This window comes from Pelobates fuscus, chromosome 8 (assembly GCF_036172605.1).
Source record: "Pelobates fuscus isolate aPelFus1 chromosome 8, aPelFus1.pri, whole genome shotgun sequence".
In the NCBI taxonomy this organism is placed as follows: domain Eukaryota; kingdom Metazoa; phylum Chordata; class Amphibia; order Anura; family Pelobatidae; genus Pelobates; species Pelobates fuscus.
Genome location: NC_086324.1, coordinates 26,711,958 through 26,730,586, shown reverse-complemented (window position 1 = coordinate 26,730,586; position 18,629 = coordinate 26,711,958). Strand labels below are relative to the sequence as shown.

At 37.6% G+C, this 18,629-nt stretch overlaps 1 protein-coding gene across 1 annotated transcript in view; it reads right to left on the bottom strand.

Moving 5' to 3' along the window:
- LYPD6 (LY6/PLAUR domain containing 6) overlaps positions 1-13,025 on the bottom strand; it is a 53,691-nt gene extending 40,666 nt beyond the window's left edge. The window contains exon 1 of the mRNA XM_063428592.1: positions 12,886-13,025. The gene's annotated coding sequence lies outside the window, so the exon portion shown is untranslated. The remainder of the gene's footprint in view (positions 1-12,885) is intronic.
- Positions 13,026-18,629: the final 5,604 nt, after the last annotated feature.

Below are 18,629 nucleotides of genomic sequence, written 5' to 3'. Positions count from 1 at the left end.
ATAACAATAATGTGCAGATTTTAGGAACTAAACGGACACATTTAAGAGCCAGTTTGACTAGTTTTGGAGGTAAAAGGAAAGCAAGGTAAAAATCTTCACCCCCAAAGTAAAATTGAAGCATTAGGAAGCACAGCTATTGCAATCCAGGGATTTATTTTTCCAGCCTTAACACCCTGTATTAGCATCAATGATTACCTTCTAAACAACACTTTATCACACGGTAAGGGCTGTCTTTTAAACAGTGAGCTGTGCTCATCAGAAAATGAACATTGTAAAATTTAACTTGAAATAGTTCAATATTTTTTTTAACTCTCCTTTTTATGGGGTATTCATTCTCCATTCATTCCCCGGGGCTCTTCTTCATGGAAAATATAAAACAAACAGCCCCTGAGTCATGTCTGCTCCTGACTTCCGGCAAATAAACTATAATGTATATGAAGACAAAAGGATAATTAGGGATCGTTTTCTCTGAATCAGAAACATGATATTTCACTGAGGAATTCCGAGTTTGTGTTAATAAGATTCTATATATGGGCATGTTATTGTTTACTTATCATCGTCTTCCCTTGGAGCTGTGTATTCTTCCAATACATACCCCAATAAATCTCTGATTCGGTGGGATACAGCCCTGATTTGGGACCCCTGTTCCACGATTTTATTTTTGTCAGACAGCACAGCACAAGTGTATCATTGAATGCACTTGCAGAAGGCCATAGCACGGGTCATTGCTGAACAAAAGGTGGCGTACAGCACACTGCACATGGGCAGCCCTCTATATCCCCTTTATATCACATCTCTATGCGCACTACATTCCTGACCCAATCTCACTGGGTGACACGAAAGCTGAACACGGACGAGGCAGTTTCCCATGTGTGAATAGCATGTCATGTAGTGGAGTGTGGGGCCTCCAAGAGAAGGGGTTATCATATCAACCTGAAATGCATGCAAATTAGACTGACCGGAAGCCATGATAACAAGATCCCCTCAGGGTTACCCATGCCTAGAGCGTCGCTATAGCATTCTCATATGGGCAAATGCACTTCACATGGTGCAGCATATTTAAAAGGAATGCTAGATACTATTTTGTTCCCCATCTCCCAGAAAACAGACTCCAAAGTAAAAATCAGGAAACCCAAATTGTGACTGTCCTGCTAAATCCGGCACATTTTGGGGTTATCAAAAAGGGATAACAGGTGCTGCAACAATGTTAAAAGCCTGGGCAAAAAAGAGACCTTAATGTGCTTAATATCAACATATGTTATTTTTAAATGTTAAATGTTATAATGTAATTTTGATTAATTATTCATAATGTCCAATGTACAATGCAGTATTTGTGATAGAAACACAATATATGTCCCAAAATAAGACATTTTTGCTGAGGTCGGCACACTAGCCCGTATGACAGGTGTCACAGGAACGTATAGAATGTCATATGGGTTCAAGGGTCAAGATGTAACTACTCTACTGACTTAGAACCTAATATAGCTGATGATTTGCTTCATCAACCGCTTGAAAAAGTGGGGTTTGGTTTCCCACTATTTACCCAGGGAAAAACTGTTCCTGGCTCCTATTGTGAATGAGTATTGTCTATTCAGACAGTGATGTGTATAAACCTAGAAGCAGCCTCTAATAAATGTCACAGTGATATGCAGTAAAATTAACCTATAATTAAAAAAAAAATAATAATAATGATACATTTTGGTGAATAGACAGATTCTCACGATCCCAAGGTGAATGAGCAGATTTTCAGGATCTCAAAGTGAATGCACAGAATTTTATTTTCTGGAGGTGATTGGATTATTTCGGTGAAGGGCAATCAATAGATAAATTATTGAAATAACATACCTTCCAACATTTCAACTGGACAAAAAGGTGACACAATGTTTTAGGGCTGTTCTATGAAATTCTAGGTAATTATAATTGATGCAACTAAAATGTAATATATATAACGAGAACAATGTATCCAATTTACACAGACTGATTTGTAAACACATTTATTTTAGTTTAAAGGCACATGACTGGGGGTATTATTGCTAAGAAATGCTGGTATGAATTCAGACACACCAACAACATGGAGCTCCTAGAAAAGAGATACATTAAGATAAAAAAAAGGGGGCAGAGGGATTTGGGCCCATATGAAGGCTTACAGGGAGTTGAGTCAAGACAAGGTCTCGGGAGACTTACACACAATCTCACAGATCATGCAGTCTGGAGCTGACTTTGTGTTACTGTAAAACAATGTTAAGGTTCATTCAAGAGTTAATTGCAGTATATTGAAAATTGTCATAATTTATTTTCCCACATATCATGGCATCTGACTGCAGGAGCCATTTTGTAAAAATGCTGACCATTACATTCTGACTTCCAAACATTAAAGGGACACTATAGTCACCTGAACAACTTTAGCTTAATGAAGCAGTTTTGGTGTATAGAACATGCCCCTGCAGCCTCACTGCTCAATCCTCTGCCATTTAGGAGTTAAATCACTTTGTTTATGCACCCTAGTCACACCTCCCTGCATGTGACTTGCACAGCCTTCCATAAACACTTCCTGTAAAGAGAGCCCTATTTATTATTTATTTCAAGTTCTGTTTAATTAAGATTTTCTTATCCCCCTGCTATGTTAATAGCTTGCTAGACCCTGCAAGAGCCTCCTGTATGTGATTAAAGTTCAATTTAGAGATTGAGATACAATTATTTAAGGTAAATTACATCTGTTTGAAAGTGAAACCAATTTTTTTTTCAATGCAGGCTCTGTCAATCATAGCCAGGGGAGGTGTGGCTAGGGCTGCATAAACAGAAACAAAGTGATTTAACTCCTAAATGACAGTGAATTGAGCAGTGAAATTGCAGGGGAAAGATCTATACACTAAAACAGCTTTATTTAGCTAAAGTAATTTAGGTGACTATAGTGTTCCTTTAACGTCCATAACAAGGTGTCCCACTAAACACAAATGTAATTACTATAGCAAAACACAACACTATATTGTTGTTGTTGCTTTAATAAGACCACAGCATAGCTTCCTTTTTTAATAAAAAAAGGTTTCATTAAAGAGCCTGATACACTGCTGGAACTTGTGCTGTAATGATGTGGATGCAGGATTGTGGTTAGTTAGAGTCAGAGGTGCTTATGTATATAGGAATATTTAGATGAGCTATCGAAAAGTGCTTTAGTGCCATAATTACATAACAAGAGCTCTTTAATAATCTGATGTCAGAGAAGCAAAGCCTTAATGAGAACCTTATAAAGTAAAACGTGTTGACAAGATGATTTCAATTGAAATGTTAATGAGTCTGACTGAGGTTATCAATGAGGTGCAGGTTATCAATAAACAGATCAGTCCTGTAAATTGGACAGCAATGATACTGAATGGCGAAAAAATAAGTGTAATAAAACAGTTTGTCTTTTGTTACCGGACTTCTCATGGCTAGCAAACAATAGAAATCGGTTAGTTTAATGAAGAGCTGTAGGTATTTACGGAACACACAGTTAAATGGTTCTCTAGGTAAGATTAACATATAATTAGACAAACTGAGGTAATCGCTACTTCAGGCACTATTGACCTTAACTTGCTTAACAAAAGAACACAAAAGACATTTAAAAAAAAAAAAGTGAAAAAAATAAAATCACACAAAATTGCCTGGTTTAATTTGTTCTTTAAAAGAAAACAACTCTCCATATTATAATCATACAAAATGTTAAATTTATTTTATCATTGTGGTGGAAGAAGTAATCATGGTAATAAAAAATAAAAAATAAACAGGTGTCTTTGTGTCACTGATGGGTGAGGAAAAAAGTGTGCATAGGGTTTTACCTTTCTCACAATCTGTGTGATTACAAATAATTTGGCAGCTGTTATTCATGTGGCTCTTTTCCACTTTTATTCCCTGAAAATGTGCACTCAAGTGAATTGCAATTTATCATGGTTATTTATTGAAATGTGAATTCAAAGTGTGTTCAAAGTTAATTTCAGATTTAAGTCCAGAGTTGCCAAACTGAAAGCATTTTGGCTATTTTTACCTTAAATTTGAAATTCTCACCTTAGTGAATAGCCCTGTATATAAGAAATTGTATTATTCTTACATAATATGATGACCTGAACCACACAGATCAACGCCTGCGTCATTGTGATAAATGTTATTTTTCAGAAAACAATTCTCCATTCTGATCTTTGCGTGTCTTGCCGAGATATTTTACAAAGATAACATTTTTGCAGACCACACAGGCCAAAGATCTGAACCAAGTCAAAATACATTTAGAATCCCATGAAAATTATGAGGGAAAATCATTTTGGAAGAAACAATGTCCCCAAGGCAAAATAGCTAAAATAATAATACTCATCGCATTACTACCAACATTCACTTGCCTCCATAGGGGTATGAGGGTTTAAAAACCCACACACGCACTTTGTTTACAATGATATTTTAAATTCGTCAATTTTCCTTTAATAATAATTATACTGGCTAGCCTATACAATGAAAGACATTATACCCATTGTACAGCGCTACGGAGTTTGCTGGCGCTATATAAATAATACAATAATAATAATTATTATTATTATTATAATAATGTTTTATTAATTTATTTAATCCGTGTTTTACTTATATCCCTCGATACATTGTAATTTCTCTCCTTTAATCATTTTTATATTCATATTATAATTACAGAAACATTAAAGTGAACCTGTTGTTGAACAATAAACTTTCTCTAAACCTGATCTATTTGTTGTCTTTTTGTTGGGGAGTGCGATTATAGTGGCCATAATAATAATCTATACATTTGCTATAGATTTGGCTAACACAATGTATAATATTGTAAAGCCCTGCGGAATTAGTTGGCGCTATATAAATACTATTACTACTACTACTAATAATAATAGATGAAATCGGAAGTGGAATTCATCAATGGTACCCTCGAGGGGGTTGACAGGTACCATTTAAGAGGTTTATTCGCTAGAAATTGTGAAGAATTGTACATTTTTGGCAGCACAATTGAAAACATTCTAAACTTTCAGCCTGGCTAGTTGGCCTCTGTCTGAGCATCAGGGTAAATGTAATTCACTAACATCTGCAGTGCTGGGGTTATCTATTAAAGCACTAGAACATTAGAACAGCATTAATTTTGGCAGCAAATTTCAATTTAGTTTTAGTCGTATTTTAGTCATCTGAATTGCTTTAGTTTTAGTCTAGTTTTAGTCGACTAAATTTCCAGTAGATTTTAGTTGACAAAACTAAAAATGGGTTTAGTCAAAGCCTCTGTATGTTTTGCCCCTTCCCCAGCCCCTTTAGGTGTCTCTCTACCAACCCCTAGTCTGTCTCTTTTGCCCCTTCCCTAGCCACTCTGTGTCTCTTTGTGTCCTCCCTGCCTCTCTAGGTGTCTCTCTACCAACCCCTAGTCTGTCTCTTTTGCCCCTTCCACAGCCACTCTGTGTCTCTTTGTGTCCTCCCTGCCCCTCTAGGTGTCTCTCTCCCAAGCCCTAGTCTGTCTCTTTTGCCCCTTCCCCAGCCACTCAGTGTCTCTTTGTGTCCTCCCTGCCCCTTTAGGTGTCTCTCTACCAACCCCTAGTCTGTCTCTTTTGCCCCTTCTCCAGCCACTCAGTGTCTCTTTGTGTCCTCCCTGCCCCTTTAGGTGTCTCTCTACCAACCCCTAGTCTGTCTCTTTAGCCCCTTCCCCAGCCACTCAGTGTCTCTTTGTGTCCTCCCTGCCCCTTTAGGTGTCTCTCTACCAACCCCTAGTCTGTCTCTTTTGCCCCTTCCCCAGCCACTCAGTGTCTCTTTGTGTCCTCCCTGCCCCTTTAGGTGTCTCTCTACCAACCCCTAGTCTGTCTCTTTTGCCCCTTCCACAGCCCCTCTGTGCAGTGTTACCTTTATCGGCAAATTTAATTTCAGTTTTAGTCATTGTATTTTGACTCAAAAGCCATTGTAATTTTAGTCGTAATTTAGTCATCTGAATTGGTTTAGTTTTAGTCGACTAAATCTCAAACATTTTAGACGACTAAAATTTGACTAAAATTGTTAGTCGAAAAAATGAACGCTTCTTGAAAAGAGGACGCATTCACATGCCTTTAGTATAATGTGTATATGTACCTGTGTATTAGATTATCTGTGTATTACAGCACCTGTCTACCCTTGCTGGTTTTACTTTGCAGCTCAGGTTAGTTTTCTGTTACACACCTGCCTGTACTGCATACATTTTCTTGTTTTCTATAGTGCTTTGTTACAATTCCCTTTTACCGGTTAAAGTAATGTATTTGGTGCGTACATGAGAAACCACATGACGTGGAACTCCTTACACAGGGCATTCACAAAGGGTTGTGAAAAAATAATAATGGTGGCAAACCAGTTTCAGATCGCTATGTACATGTGTGGTTATTGTGTATATGCATGTGGCCTCCCAACAGAAACCGAGCACGGCATGGCATGGAACAAGCTGATACTTTGTTTGATTGAAATTCTTTCATGAAGCAACTCAGCCGTATTTAAATCCCTGCATGAAAGAATGAAAAAGAATAACCACTTCAAGAATCAAATCAATTCATTCATAAACTTCCCAGTGAAGTTTACTAAAGAGGCCACTTGAGTGGAACTCACAGAACAACGCAGGAACTTGCATTATACAGTGTTCACCTGCCATGTTTGACATTCCTAAGGGCCAAAAGTGTGTTACAAAGAAAATGAAGGTTATATATATAAATAATGACACAAGGTCTGAGATAAAGCAGGATCCATTTGCCATACGGATAGCAAGCAATACGAAGTTAAAGTGGGACATGATACAACTGCAAATTCCTATTACTGCATTGTGTATATATATTGTCACATTTACTAATGTTCTTAAATAGTGTAGTTGCCCATTATAGAGCTGACCGCTCTAGCCAATCAGCAGCACCCCTGCCGGGCTGCACTCCACACTTCCTGTAACTCAGATCCAGAAATGGGATGTTACCTGGGAAACCTAAAAAATCGGTGCTGGAAGCAACCTTTGGGGTTAAACCTTTTCGAGAATGGTTTAACCCCTTAGGGAAAGAGTGCTCCCTGGGTTTCCTGATACCATAACAACTTAATTTGGATAAAGTTGTTATGGTGACCAGAGTATCCCTTTAATGTAGCTTTGTTAGATTGCTCTTGTTGTCCTAGACACAACTCACTACTTCATGCCGGACAGGACATTAAAGGTTCTGCCCAGTAGGATATAGCATTCATATGCTTTGCATGCCACAGGTAACAAGCCATGCTTGCGTCTCTAGATCTGAAATGGTATGATTTAGCAGGGATGCCCCAAAAATATCCTTCAATGTTGCAGAACGACAAAGCATCATTAAAATGTTATTTTTGAAAAATTTGAGGATCTCCCTTTTGAGCAGACATGAACTACAGTACCCCCCAGCATATTTCTTAGACACTGACCCAAACCCAAACAAATTTTTTATCTAACATAAAAAAATTAATTGATAGATTGCTACAGTCATTTATTTCCATGGAAAAGTTGACAATTAACCCTCTGAGAGCCAGAGGTGTGGCCAACGACTTCACAGAACTGTAATCCATTGATTTGCAATCATCTTGAGCTTCATTTAGCATCTTAAACATTTAGATCTGGTCTAATGGATGATTATGTAAACTCTCCACAATAACCACAGATCCTCTAAGCCTTTGTTGGGATTTAATAAGATTCAGTAAAAAACAAGTCTTCTAATTGTGATCCTAGTTGGAAAATCTGACAATCTAAAGCCTTACACGTTGCACACTTGACAACATAATTGTAACATGGTGGAAGGGATAGTCAAAGCAAAAAATAAAATTAAGCCCCTTGCATTTGTTCTGCTATTGTCTAAACTTGTAATATTCACATTATCTAGAAGCAGTGTCTGCCCAGTTTAAAGCGTTGTCGATTACAGCCAAACTTTATAGATAAATAAACTATTATTGTGATTAATAATACCGATTGGAGCAATTTTTATTTTTTATTTTTTTATTTCGCCTTGGGGATTTTGCATCTTCAAAAAAAAGTGTTTTCCATCAGGATTTTGACAATTGAGAAGATGCAGGAACGTCAGATAGTTACATCTTGTATTTTGACGATGTTCAGATCCCTGGATAAGTCCTGTGTGGTCTGTAAAAATGTGGTCACGCAAAGATCTGAATGCTGTATTTTCTGAAAAATTATGTCTCTATGAGCAGAACGAGCTAATCTGAGTGGTCCGATCAGGGTAAAAAGTAAGAATGATACTAAATTTTGATGTATAAGATTATTCACAAAAGTACAAATTGTTGGGAATTCAAAGTGATTTAGAGGACAAAATTGTGTAAACGGAAACAAAATCTTCAAGTTAACAATATTTATTTATTTGGCTATTTATGCCTAAAATTTTATATCAGTTTAACAAAGTCCAAATTGTAAAGTAAACCCAAAGTAAATTGTAAAATGTTGACTAAAATAGCCAAACCGTGACTGTAGTTGAGTAGGTGTTTTACCAAATAAGCCATATTAACCTACATTTTTCAATTCTGATTTTTTTCAAAATTTATTGAATAAACCACTTTAAAGAAGAATAAACCTGGCAGTAAATCCTAGCTATTAGGGTATATATAACCTGCACAGGAGCTGTAAGCATTGTCTTACTTACAGGCTGGTGAGCAGCGAGCTCAATACAAAACAGCAACTTGTGATGAGTTGAGACCTCACTTGCAAACTATAGACAAAAATAGTCGTTAGAAAAACCCAAATCTCTGATTAACCCGTATTGGAGATTTTTCCACTTAGCTCGGCTATGTTATGTAATTCTGTAAATCAATAGTGTTTAGCAAAATGCACTTTTCAGTGACTACACCCCCACAACAGGCCTACACCCTAAGATATCCAGCGTTACGCACTAAAAGCAGACAATGATTTTTTTTTTTACGTTACACAAATGAACATATTTTTAAAGGTTAAGCAATTAACTGTTTATTCACAAAATGGTGAAATGCAGTGTGCTAAAAACCAAATGGCGAAATTTGGACCACATTTCAGCTGGTTTTGGAAAAAATCCATTAACTCATCTATAGTCAGCCTGGTTACTTCAGCCTAAATTTTGCAGATTAGGTTTCAATTCACCAGCAACGTCAGTTTAGAGAATAGTCCTCTGCATTTTTTTTAAAACATCATTTTCTATTCCATTGCATCAATTCCCTTTAGATTATGTTTCTAATTTTCCTTTAATCTTCCGCACAGTGCAATTGCACTTCTAGGTAACCTCTGCCTTTTGACATTTGACGTGCAATGCATTATGGGAATAATAGTGCTGTAGACAGAAATTTAGCGGATACCTATATTTGCCTTTTTTTTTTTATTGTTTCCCAAATTCAGTGGCATCAGCCACAAAATCTATATGGTCACGTGCCAGCAGGTGCCTGTGAAATGTCTCAAAAATAAATAGTAATAATTCTGGCGCTACTGAAAGAATTACATTTTACAGACTAAAAATCAACAAATGAATATTAATTTGTCATCTGCCTAATGGTTTTAATACTTTCAAGGCACAAAAACCTGAATGCGTAATAAACTACAAGTAAACTAAAGACCAATAAATTACGCAATATTTACAAAAAGAGGCCGGGCAATATTTGAACGTTACTTCACTACTGAGCTGCTTAGAATATGTCTCCAAGAAATTCATCCAAACTAGCCAGCATTAACCACAAACAGAATCTGTGGACTGCTTGTGACTGAACGGTATTGAATAGAAGGGTAAAAACTAATTTTAAAGTACCGTATGTTGCCAATCTGAGAACTCTAGATCATGCCAGCTGAGCAACATAAAATGAATTCAGCTGATCAATGAATGAATACAATATAGAGTTAGCATTATGGCTAGAAAACCTGTAAAATGTGCTTCAAGTTTAACTGGGAATAAGCAAAACACTTCTGCACTAATAAAACAGACACCAGTGAGTTTCCAAAAGCTGACTTTACCATAGAGTACAGCTCCTGGTGAACGCAAAACTGTTTACGTCTTGTTTCTAGGCTCTGCTTGAAGAGGGGGGTGGGTCACGCATTTGTAGTGCATCTGTTTGTCACACAAGGGGTTAAGAACCCACACCCATATTTATGCGAAACCTAGAAGCCAGAACCTATACAGCTACGAGTTTCCTTTGAATGGCCGAGGGACCATTGACATAAGAAGGTTGAACTGTCTTGGGAAATGTACAATTTCCCCACAACATTTGTGTTATGACATTGATTGAAACCTAGTGACCATGAACTAGTGTTACAGTTGTCCAGTAAATTGGAAAAAAAATAATAATCTGTCTATAGATATAACATTCATCTTTAACTTACATCTATCTATCTATCTATCTATCTATCTATCTATCTATCTGTCTATCTACATATCTATCTATCTATCTATCTGTCTATCTATCTATCTATCTATGATCTATCTATATATCTACATATCTATCTATCTATCTATCTGTCTATCTATCTATCTATGATCTATCTATATATCTACATATCTATCTATCTATCTGTCTGTCTGTCTATCTAGTGGCCTATCTGTCAGTCATTCTGTCTGTCTGTCCTTTGATATAACATACGCCAGTTCTATAAATAACTTTCCCATTACATTGCGTCAGATCAGTAATTCCTCCTCTTTCTTTCTAAACTCAAAACCACAACTACAAAGGATTCCGCTAGCACCTAGAGACACAACAAATATATCACTGTGAGAATTAATCACACTTCATTCAAAAGCTTACTGTTTTACAATGGCGTATATATATAAATATGTCAACCCCACAATAAAGCCACATTTAGAGTCAATAAGCCATTGCTGACATTGTATTATTTCATTCTGTTTACTTTTTTTTATTTTTCCTGGAGTTCAGTTTAAGGTTGTTTTTATTATTTCTTTGTATTTTCCTAATATTTAGATTATAACATTTGTGTTTCTATTTAAAATATTACGTTGCTATATTACAAACAAAGATTTATTCATGAACATACATCACGTTGTTCTTTGAAGTTTGAATTTGCTACTCCTGGTCTGTCTGTTATGATTTTAAACCCTAAAGGGCCAATGGTAGTTTATGTCGTCATTAGAATCTGGTGTCGAAAGACCTTTTTCCAGTATTGAAGGTCTTGCTCATCAATTGCAGTTCGATGTGCAGCCCTGTCCTTGTTATATGAGTTGGACATTTTGTTTTGATATAGGAGCTTTTAAGGGATGGTGTGTTATGACAGAAGTATCCTATCACTGGACCTTGTGGAGTTAAAAATGCACCTCAAATATACAAGTACTGGTTACAGATCAGAATTCCAAAAAACTGCTAAAAAATAGTACTCTGCTATGTGTACAATAATTACATAAAAAGGTAATCTACGTTTACAACACTTTTAGTTAATCCAATGCCACATTGAACTGAAAATCTATTCAAAAAGGCAAATTGTTTTAAAAATAAATAAATATTCCTTTCAGTTTAAGGGTTAACGTGTTAATGTGTTTACCCAGCTTGTTTCCAGCATATTAAAGAAGAATGACACATGTTATCGGATAATCAAACACTGCAAATTATCTACCATCTAATTACACCCTACTAAACAAACAAACTGTAAAACACAAAACAAAATAAAAAAAAAAAATGTAAGAAATGTACATTACAGATTGTCCCGAAAAGAAAACAATAAAATTATAGTATTTGATTTGTGTTCTAATTGAACCCTTCGTGTAATCAAAACTAAATATAAATAAAAAAAAATATAAGCACAAAAAAGTAATAGCATAATACATTTAAAAGAAAAATCACAAAATCTAAATTTTAAAAAGGGGGTTTCATTCAATATAAGATCTATGGCTTAGATGGGAAATAAATATATGTATATGTATATATATATATATATATATATATATATATATATATTTGTTATACTAAAGCAGAACAAATTGTTGTTCAGTTGTTTATTTAAAAGGAATGTTAACAGGCTGTTTGTTTGCTTTTAGTGTACGTTTGTTATGGATCTGCTATAACGTGGCCTGTGTGTCTTACTTAACCAAGGCGACAGGGAAATATTCTCAATACATTTACAAGCAACAGAAAGTAATATGATAATGTTGCAAGGCGGATTTTCAGTTTAGCAATACACCAGTCACATATGTTTAAACATGTCCATATCTCTCTCTTTTGTAAAGTAAAATACAAACTGGATAAGAGCTGAGGGCAGGTGTCAAGCATTGGGTGACATAGGCCACGCACAGGTCTCCACCACATGTCACTAATAAAATAAATAATAATAACGCAACCGACATATAATAATAGATTAGACACAATAATAACTGATTTGAATCTTAATACTTAGTTGCGGAATATGATAACAATTTATCTATTGAAACCAGGTGATGTTTCCAAATATTTTCAGTAGAAAGCAGTCTAATACATTCATTAATTACGTAATATGATTTAAAATGAGACTGTAAGCACGTTTGAGCAGGGCCTTTTTCGCCGCTAAATATCCCCTTGTTATATATGTAAGACGCTGCGGAATTTGTTGACGCTATATAAAGCTAATAATGATAGGTAGCAGGTCTAGCTGAACAGGAGCCATTGGGGCCCAGATAAAATAGTCTTTAACACACCCCTGTAACTGTCAGTACAAATGCTCCACAGTGAACCTGTGCAGGCGTTTATTCTACAAAGCAGCTCTCTAACCCAGCCATGTATCCCCCCCCCCCCCCCCCCCCCACCTTCCTTGCTTTCAATAGCAGCCACATCTGCTCTTGTCTGAACTTTTCTAGGGTATAAATCAGGTCTTTTGTCCCAGCTACAGCAAGCCAGTAAAGTTCCCATACAGCAAGACCAGGGCAGATCAGACAAACACATATTCACTAAAACACAAGCCTCACCCACCTTGGCAATCCATGTTACCAGCAGCAATTTGTCCAGAGTTATTCCCACACTGTATCCTGCATGTAAAAGTCAGCTGCAGCCTGAGTCAAGCACAGAGCTCCTATCTCTGGATACATTAAAGACACAACAAGACTTTCAGCTTCTGCAAGAATAGCACAGCCCATCCATGGCCAATGGGCGTGGAGAACTCAGCAATGCTGCAATGCTATTGGCTCAATAGACAACACCAGCCTGTCCTTGCACTCTGTGTGATCTGGCAGCCAGCAGAGGGAAGTGACAATCCCAGGGCTCTGAGCTCTGCCTATTGAGATCATGGGTGCAGCCTAACACTACAAGGAAGGCACTGGGTTATCAGCTAGATTCTGCATTGTGATACAAAGTTACAGCAAGAAAATGAATGTAATTAAAGAAACACATTACCTAGATCTCTTCCCTGCTGAATATGTGGGTACTTTATTAATAAACTGTATTGTATATTAATATTGTTTTTGTATTTTATTGTACACTAACTGTAACAATGCAATGATTTGTGGACCCAGGACATACTTGAAAACGAGAGAAATCTCAATGTATCTTTCCTGGTAAAATATTTTATAAATAAATAAATAAAACTCCTAATCAATTTATAAAGGTAGAAAATATATATCAATATATTTTTTCACATTAACTCTTTGTGAGTATTTACAACCAGTATTCCAAGGGTTAAACCTTTTTAATGATTTAGAAATAAGTGGAGATTTATTATTATTATTATTATTTTATTTTTTTATATAGCGCCAGCAAATTCCATAGCGATGTACAATGGGTATTTATATAAAAGTATTATTAAATGAAAATGGGGACAGACTACAAGTAAAGCAATTGGTAGGATCGCCGGACTAGTTCATGGTGATTGCATCAATTCTAGAATTATTTATTTATCTGGTTTAAGATTATCTGTGCAAAACCGTTCCATAGATACATTAAAAGGCAACAACAATTGCTATTTACTAAATGGTGCACTAGTAATTCAACCATAAAAGCCATTTTTTTGGCATACATCTTACTAAATGTAATGTCCCGCAAGCGGTACGACACCATACTATCTAGAAATCCCTAGATCTGTGTATACCCGAATTTAAATAAATCCTTCCAATGTTAGAATGGAGTGAAGGGTGATGTATTAATGTCTTGTGTGATGCTGAAAAGGCAGAATAAGTATAAATAAATAACTTTTAAAATGTTAATGTTAAAGCACTACGGGTGCCTCATGCACTTTAAAAATAGACAAAGTTTTAAAACAACAATATTTCATGTGTTATTTTATCATTAGCCTCTCCCGAGACAACGCATATAATCTGAGACAATAAAACGTACACTCCCTACTTTTATTAGATGCGATGTGTACATATCCTTCAAATGATAAATGTACAGTGACTATATATATATCACCATAAAAACAATAAGTCATCACACTTTTATTTGCAAACATTTTGATGTGTTCCCTGGGAAGGATCACCGAATGTGAGGGTATGCTTTTGACCAGAACTAGGGTAGAAGTTAGTACATGTGTAAATACTGATTTTCCTATCTAGTCGGTCCTCTCACACCTCACCCCTCTGTCAGTCTTTACATTGGCTTCCTGTATCCTATGGGAGTCAATTCAAAGTGCTAACCCATACCTATAAAGCACTGAACAACTCTAGCCCCTCTTATATCTCTTCACAGATCCATAGGTATGCCCCTTCTCGGTCTCTCCGCTCTGCCCGTGACCTTCTCCTATCCGCTTCTCGCACCTGTAAAGCCAACTCACGCTTGCAGGACTTTTCACGGGACTTTTCCCTTCCTATGGAATAGCCTGCCTACCACCATAAGACTCTCCCCTAGTCTTCAATAGTTTAAGAAGTGTCTAAACACCCATCTCTTTAGGAAAGCTTATGGCCTCCCAGACTAACCTCTACCTCACATACCTGTCTCTTGCTCTCTCCTAAAGGGCAGCACTCTACTCTCTCCTCCAGCTCTGCTTCACTCCCACCTTATTTGATTGCTATTTCCTGCCCTAATGTGTTCTATGCCCCACCTCCTATAGACTGTAAGCTTGTTTGAGCAGGGTCCTCTTCAACCTATCGTTCCTCTAAGTTTTCTTGTTATTGTCCTATTTATAGTTGAATAACCCCCTCTCATAATATTGTAAAGTGCTACGGAATCTTCTGCCGCTATATAAATGGCAATAATAATAATAATTGTATACCCCCACATCAGCGTCCTTGAAGCATGGGGAATTGTGTAACTGGCACCGCCCAAAGGAGCAGACCCGCCAGGGAATTGGGCAGGTCAAGTCACTGGCTGCCTGCCAATCACATAGGCCAGTCCACTGAATGCAGACCACACAGTGAGCGCTAGCATGTCTCACTTCATGCTTTCTGGGGACAGTTCTTTCGTGTCCACGAAAGTGGGACAGCGGGAAAAAAGTTGGGAAGCTGGGACAAGACCACAAAATTGCCTCAAGTGCCAATCTCAGCTCCTCCCGGGCAGCATCCGGTTTCAAGAATTTCAGATTCAGGAAACACAGAGTGCCGCCGGGCAGGAGCGGCGCTGATTGGCTGATTGCGGTCAGCTGATGCTCTCAGCAAATCAGGGACCCCCAATTCACTAAACTGGCTTTGAAAGAAATGTTCCTTTCTCAAGCCAGGTTTGCCGCCGGGCAGGAGCGGCGCTGATTGGCTGATAGCGGTCAGCTGATGCTCTCAGCAAATCAGGGACTCCCCATTCACTAAACTGGCTTTGAAAGAAATGTTCCTTTCTCAAGCCAGGTTTGTAAATAGGGAGTCACTAATTGGCTGAGACCATTGAACGGTTAAACAACTTGAGGTAAGTTGCGCCTGGGAGCTTCCTAACACCATAAGGCACCATATCAACTTAATTTAAAGTTCATTGTTATGGTTCCTGAAGTGTCCCTTAAAGAGGTCCTCAAAGCTTGCCAATAAATAATTATCATGTGCTGCATTTTTATCTTATTTTATCTGTACCACCCTGTGTCTATACTTATGTAATAAAATCATTAGTACATTTAGCACAACATTATTGCCTTGGCTGAAGGTCAGAGCCATAAATCAGTGATTGTGCCTAATAGAGAGACATTTCAGTCGTGCTCTGATTTGATTTTTCATTTAAGAATTAATTAAATGGACACGAGGCTCTCCAATGTCTTGATGTTTATACACTACGCTTAGTTCATGAGTTTTCCTAAATCAACGCTGCTAAAATCGAATTCTGTAACCTGCAAAACAAACATGATATACACATGACAATTCTTTCTTTTTTTTAAGCAATTGTGGTTTGTGGTCATAGATGATATAATAGATATAAAAACAGTAATTATAAACACGTTGAGTCAAATGTTACGAACAACTCAAATAACTGTAAGGCTGTCAAAATGGAGGAGGGTTTAATTTAACATACATCAAAGGTACACACTTTGGTCTGTTACATAATAATGGCAATGATGAGATTAATCCAATATCAGTGGGTATGTGGGTGGTTAATTTTATCTATTAGATGTCGTGGGATAGGAAATATTGTGCAGGATTGGTGCTTAATGTATAATATACAGATACATAATCAGTAGACTTGATCCGTCGTGTAGAGATCTATGTCATTGATATCTAATTTTATTTAATTAAATTAGCTCTGCATTTGAGTGGGGAATCATCTCCCATAGCTCAGGTAACAGTGCAGAAATGTTTGTCTTTGTGGTTGATTAACCGAGAATACACAGTGCAAATTGGGCGCATCCTCTCAGAGACGTACGAAAGTGACGTGACATTGACAGTCACGCTTGGTGTTTGAAAACACCTGCACTTTCAGACATTTGCTTTCCCCAAACATCCTTCCAATTGTTACAAATGAGGTTTTACATTCAGAGGAAGGTGCAGGTGTATCTTATTTAGAACTCTGAACCGTAGCCTGCACCTGTCTCTTTCAGTAATGTACGAGGCTGTTTAACGCTATATTATCCCATGAATGGCAAGGTATTGTAATTTTGTTTTACTCAAAATAGAGGCAAATATCAGGTTTGTGGGCTCGATGGACAAAGGCTACAAATGTTACAACACGTTTAAGATGCAGAGACATTTCATTTCATTGTGCAATCACAACAAGCAGTATTAAGACAATTTATTGTTATTATTATATTATTTTTCTGAGCAACATATACAAAGTATACTAGATTCACATACTCTCAGTAACCACTTTGTCAAGGCAAAACAAAAATTAACGCATGAAGACATGATAAAGAAATTTAATTAGAAAATGCATGATGTAACCTCCTACCTACCAAACCTGTGTATAGACTGGCCAAATTTGTTCATTTATGTGCCACTTCCTTTAAATCCAGTGTCTGTCTCTGCTGGGGCCCCAGTTTTTCCCTCTGTGTAATGCAGAGAGACTATCAATATCTCCCCCACCTACTGCATTTTTGCACATGAGCATTTTTTGCAATGAAGAATTGTGTGAGGTTTCAGTTTGGGCTCTCTCCAGAGAAGTAAGTAGATGTAAAAACTAGGTATGTATGTAGTGTATGTTTAAAGTCAAAGGAACACTATACGGTCAGGAATATAAACATGTATTCCTGACCCTATAGTGTTAAAAATGCATGTAGTGCCCCTGCCTCCCCTTGCCACCTTAAATAAGTAAACAACTCACCTTTTTTCCAGAGCTGTGTAGGTCCACCGGAACTGGCCCAGCCCACGATCTGCCTGCTTGGCTAGCATAATCAGCATTGATGATATCAGCCAATCACAATGCTTTCCCATAGGAAAGAATTTAATTGGTCGAGATTGTCAATTCTGGTGATCTCAGCCAAGGAGGCGTGGTGGGGGCAGGCCAAATGCCGCCCTAGTAGTGATGTCGCGAACATAACATTTCCGCAAATGTTCGCGAACGGGCGAACCGGGCGAACCGCCATAGACTTCAATGGGCAGGCGAATTTTAAAACCCATAGGGACTCTTTCTGGCCACAATAGTGATGGAAAAGTTGTTTCAAGAGGACCAACACCTGGACTGTGGCATGCCGGAGGGGGATCCATGGCAAAACACCCATGGAAAATTACATAGTTGATGCAGAGTCTGGTTTTAATCCATAAAGGGCATAAATCACCTAACATTCCTAAATTGTTTGGAATAACGTGCTTTAAAACATCAGGTATGATGTTCTATCGATCAGGTAGTGTAAGGGTTACGCCCGCTTTACAGTGACAGACCAAACTCCCCGTTTAACGCACCGCAAACAACCGCAAACAGTCCATTTGCACAACCGCAAACTCCCTATTTGCACAAGGTTGGATACCAAGCTAGCCATGCCCCGTTCCTTGTCCTCACTGATGTCATTGAAGGTCTCTTCCTCCACCCAGCCACGTACAACACCAAGGGTCCCCGAAAGGTAACAACAAGCCCCCTGGGATGCCTGCTGTGTTTGGTCTTCCACCTCCTCAAAGCCACCTTCCTCCTCTGACTCCTCTTCTTCAGACTCCTCTCTCTGCGTTGCCTCTCTCTGCATTATTATAAGGTGTGTTAAGTAGTACTATTCCTATCAGTTTAATCCCTGTTACGTCCCCTATCAGGGGACGTGTATATAAGGCATCGATTTTAGGAAGCGGGAGATGGAAAAAGATGCTTGGTCAGTCCTCCTACTTCAAATTTGGGGCACTGCGCATGTAGTGTGTTAAGTAGTACTATTCTTATCAGTTTAATCCCTGTTACGTTCC